The 5,138-nt window shown below is 34.1% G+C and overlaps 1 long non-coding RNA gene across 3 annotated transcripts; it reads right to left on the bottom strand.

Moving 5' to 3' along the window:
* Nucleotides 1-258: 258 nt before the first annotated feature.
* Nucleotides 259-3,630, bottom strand: LOC148206619 (uncharacterized). 3 transcript variants are annotated; one of them, XR_015783659.1, is made up of 6 exons: nt 3,557-3,630; nt 3,072-3,402; nt 2,670-2,861; nt 1,777-1,853; nt 1,442-1,533; nt 259-518 (listed from the first exon to the last, which is right to left on the bottom strand). It is a non-coding gene; the product is annotated as an uncharacterized LOC148206619 (long non-coding RNA). The 3 variants fall into 3 exon arrangements; XR_015783657.1 differs by lacking the exon at nt 3,557-3,630 and having other exon boundaries at nt 3,072-3,480; XR_015783658.1 differs by lacking the exon at nt 3,557-3,630 and having other exon boundaries at nt 870-1,853; nt 3,072-3,482.
* Nucleotides 3,631-5,138: the final 1,508 nt, after the last annotated feature.

Here is a 5,138-nt window from a genome sequence, read left to right as displayed (position 1 = left end):
AAACCGCCGGTATTAACAGGGGTTTTGTGGAAACCGCCGGTATTAGTGGGGGTTTTGTGAAAACCGCCGGTATTATTGGGAGTTTTTCAAAACCGCCGGTATTAGCTGGGGTTTTCCTGAAACCGCCGGGAATATGCAATTCAGATTTTTTTTTGTATTTATAATTTTGATAAAAACTCTTTAATATATCAATCAAAAAATTTGAAATTAAAATTTTATATTATAAAATAAATTGTAAACATGTTTTAACACAACATATTGTTCAAATAATGATTTATATTTATACTTAATTACACCTAATAAACTAATATATAAACTAATGAAGTCCTCTTTAAAACCTATGATACAATAAGAACCTCACATAATTGCTTAAAAATTTCCATTAAAATGATCTAAAGTGTAAAATCCTACAGAGTTGTTGAGTGAGTCCTTTTATTGCGTTTGAGATTATCTCTTTTTCTCCTTTGATGACCCACTGGATTCTCCTTTGATGACCCACTGGTATCCTTGTAGGTAACCTTAAAACAATATAAACAAATATTAAACATCAAAATTTAGTACCCTAATTTAGTACCCTAAAACATTGTACATAATCAAAAAAACAAATGCCTAGTGAAAAATATAACCTTGCACCAAAAGCTCAAACTTCTCATTATTTGTACATAAAACAGTCACAGACACATACTGTTCTACCTATAAAGCATTGCATAATAGTTATATAGTTTTTTTTATAAACATTAAATAGTGTTACTTATACAATGCCGTGGTGGTTACACCAGTGGCAATTATTATCCTAGTTTGATGAACAAAACAAGTTATTGATTAGTTCCAACAGAGAAAAAAAAAGAAATAAAAATAATGGTGATTACCTGTTAGACAACAAAATAAGAGTGACTAATAAAAGAAATCAATATTAAAATGTTATCAGCCACAGGCACAGTAATTGTCACATTAGTAACGTTGAATTTGAGAATCAGGGCTAAATCTTTCCTTTGACTTGAACACTCTGAGCCAAAAGGACAAAGGTAATCCAACTCTAACCAAATAAATAAAAAAGTTTAAAAAGAATACACTGATATTGTAAATGAGATTATTTTCTTGTTAAAAACTAATTAAATATGTTTATAGTCTTCCATAAATAAGACAATATTAATTTTTAGTCTCTTTTTCATGTAGCATTTATAAAACAAGACTGAGAATGGAAATAGTGTATTTATTTTTAAGTTGAAACCAGCATTCAACTTGAATCCTCCAGTATTTTTTTCTAGTTACATTGAACTTCATAGAAAGTTGTAAAACTTGAATGCAAACATCCTATGATAAATTTTCATTGATGAGAAACAAAAGAGAATATAGTTTTAGGATTAAAATGAAGCTTTACATAAGATTTGAGGAAAGTGAAAGTGATAGGAAAGTTAAGCAACAAATGTGTTTGAGATACCTCACTCATGGTAGGTCTGCATGTTGCAGATGCCCGAATGCACAGGGAGGCAACAAAGGCTACTCTATTAATCTGTGTCACATCATAAGCCCCTTTGCACACACACACACATATATAAATGTAAGACAATAAGCAACATAAAAATAATGAATATCATACCAAATGATAAGCTTAAAATATGCATCAGAAACTTAAAATTGTAAACAAAGAAAAGAAAACAACCTTCTTCTGTGAATCAAAGTACATACTATAGGTGCCACAGAAGGAGCTTCACAAAAGCTTTCTTCCACCATTAACGATAATTTTTCTAATAACAGATTATGGAATGAACTTACCATTTCTTCTTCATGTCGTCGTGCTTTCTCAAGTGCCCTTTCTTCTCTTCTTTTTTTTTTACCTTTTCAGTTTCTGCCTGCATTATGATTTTTACCAAGAACTTAGTGAATAAAGGGAAGACAAAGATAATGGTTAGTTGTTTGACAATTTCATCATTATAACTTAGTAAGGCTGGAAGGCAAGAAGCAAGAAGCTACAGCAAATATTTATTTAGTATTGCCTACAAAGTAGTAAATATTTATTTTATCTTTTGCAGAAAAATGCATATCTTCCATTCTCTCTGTCTCATTTTTTCAGCTTTAACTGAAAATGCATCAATAAAAAATTCTTGTGAAACATTATACAGTTCCTAAAATGGGAAGGACAAGTTATCACTATGATCAAGCATATTCATACCTTAAGCAGATTTAGAACATCACCAGTTAAGAATAAAACCAACTACACAAATGTTTTATAGGAGATGCATGGACTATAATGAAAGACAAATCAACATGGGTTGAACTAGAAGTCACCATCATTCCTAAAAATCACATTACCAAGACTTAAAGACTAACCCTTTCATGGACCACAGTTACCCTCGCCGTAAAATAATATACCAAATCGATATTCTCTTGCAATATCCTTAACCAGTTACAGTTAGAAAAAACTTCCACAGATATGCATCTCTTAACCACAAAATCATTGAAGCATCATAAATACATGTAAATTGAAATCAATAATCAAGCATCAAAAAACTGTATTTATACATTTGGACTTCTCCAGGAGAAAATCACACTAAAGTACTAGATCAAAGACTATCACTGCCTCTTAGAGGACTCACAGCCTGAAGCCAGTTGAAGTTATTATTGCAAACAAATAGGCACGACCAATGTAGTGAAAACCAAGATCCTACCTGGGATGGGACAGGTATGCCCTTTGCAATTGAAAAGGTAAGAGGGAAAGACTCTAAAACTTTAGTAATAGCTAAAAGGTATGCCCTTCCCAAATTGTTGTGCTAGTTGCGTTTCCTTTGATTGATGAACCAATTATTAATTTGCTTCCATTGCAACCCTGTCTCCTCCACAAGTTTTACCTTGTCATCTTCCTTAAACAAAGAAAAATCAATGGGTTAGAATTCATCATAAAAATTTGAACCAGTCTTCCCATTCGCACGATGACCGGTACCGAATGGAGATGAGACAAAGCCTGATTAGATCTTCCTCTAGGGGAACCATATTTGGGAAGAATGAAGAAGGAGGAGCAAAACCCCTCTCACCAGATCGGAAAATCGAAGGAAGAAAGGGAGGGAGCTCACAACGATGCCGGTTAGGTCAAAAGCCACTATTGTTTGTCGATGATGTGGTTTCGAATTAGCGAGATCTGAGCGGCGGCGGCGGCTTCAACAATTTGGCGAAGGTGTAGTCGTGGATGAAGGAGATACGATGGCCAATATTGAAGAGGTGCGTTGGTGCTGGATATGATGAAGACAACAACTGCCGTGGATGGACGTGAAGAAAGGCCCTGACTCTCTCTTTCACGAGCGAAGAAGGAGAGAGGAGTGAAGCTGGTCGCACCGACGACGTCGCCGGACACCATGCTCGCCGCAAGCGATTCTTATTGGAGGAGTGTGCGATGGCCGACCTTCTCTATTGGTTTGAGGGTCATTTCATGAAAGAGAAGAAGACGAAGCGTTAGAGGTTTCTTTAAAGACGAGCAAATGTTTTGGGATACAAAATATTAGCGCGATATAAAGCGGGAAAATGAAAAAATATTTTCACTTTACAGGCGGTTTTCACATACCGTCGGAAGTTTTCAGAGGTTATGACAACCGCCGGAAGTAAACCCCTTCTAAAATACATTATTTTTGTAGTGATGCATCTAACATCTTGACAAAAATAATTTAAAAATTTAAAAACCTATGATACGTGATGTATTTATTATCTTTAATACAATATTAATAAAAACAAACTAATTGAGTCAATTTTTTATAAATTAAAAATTGATTGAAAGAAAAATATAAATGAGAGGTACTTAAAAAATTTTCAACCAAAATTCCAACCATCAAAATTAATAAATCTTTATATACATAATAAAAGAAAATAATAAATATTTTGATTGATTTTGTTCTTTATAATAAATTATTTAGAATAATGTGTTACTAAATATTTTTTAATTACACCATTTTTTAATTAATTGACCCATTTCTTCTTTAGTTTTCTTTTTCAAAACAGATATTAAATTAAATGTTTGACATTCTCTTCGGCATTAAATTGTAAATAAAGCATGGTTACCCCAACTGTGGGGCTTATAGGGAGTTGTTTCTTTTTACATGCTTATATACGAGTCATTAAAAAATCAAATTGTCCTGTGGTCTTCTATCAATTTTAATCTATGTAATTTAGAAAGTACTTTGAAGGTTTAAATTTTCGTTTAGTCGTCGTATTTGTTGGTCAATCTCAAATGGGTTATTTTTTTTTTCGGTCAATCTCAAATGGGTTATTGTTTTTTTTTTCGGTCTCAATTGGGTCCATAAACTTGTAAATTATCTCAATTTGGTCCAAATATTTGAAAATTTGAGTCAATTAAGTATTATCCGTTAACTTTTCACAAACGGCGTTAAAATTGGCTGATGTGGTACACACTTAATGTGCTGACGTAAAACTATTATATTACGTGGAATTTTTTAACTTAATTAACCGAGTTTGATGTGGCACAATAAATTAGTAGTGTTAAGAACATTTTAGGCTTAGAAATTTTTAATAAAATAGGGTTAGAAGAAGGGAATTAGGGATTTCATCTCTAAATCTAGTAGAAGAACACACGAGATAACACCCAACCATCGTTCTCCACCATCATGCAAGGCCTGAACTCGCTCACCCTCCGGGTTTCTCCCTTGGACCCGATTCACGCTCCCAACAATGCCGCCAACAGAAGGGTCGCCGCCGCCAAACGCGTCTTCTTCATCTCCACCACGGCGTCATTCATATTTCACAGACAACAACCACCCCTCGTTTTGCACCCTTTTCTCTATCTGCACCAAGGCCCGTATTTGATCGCACCCCAACTCTTCTCCCACCTAATATTTCGATGCCCACCATCTCCTCTGCACATTTCTGGGTTTCAACACTACGCTATTGTTTCGCCCCTACACTTCCACTGTGTTGGGATTCAACTTTTTTCGTTAGGGTTTTAACCATCTAAACTCTTCTCTTGTTGCAACCAAGCAACTCTCTTATTGTTTAATTCATTTGGGTGTTTTGCAAAATCTGGTTTTGGTAACTTTTGGGGATTCGTTTGGTGCTTGGTGGGGTTTGTGTTGTTCCATCTGTCTATGTTATTTTTGGGTAATACCCATAATTGGTTTGTTGAATTTCAAAGTTTT

This window comes from Vigna umbellata, chromosome 1 (genome assembly GCF_029865625.1).
Source record: "Vigna umbellata cultivar VRB3 chromosome 1, Vumbellata_1.0, whole genome shotgun sequence".
Classification (NCBI taxonomy): domain Eukaryota; kingdom Viridiplantae; phylum Streptophyta; class Magnoliopsida; order Fabales; family Fabaceae; genus Vigna; species Vigna umbellata.
This window is presented reverse-complemented; position numbering and strand designations above follow the sequence as displayed.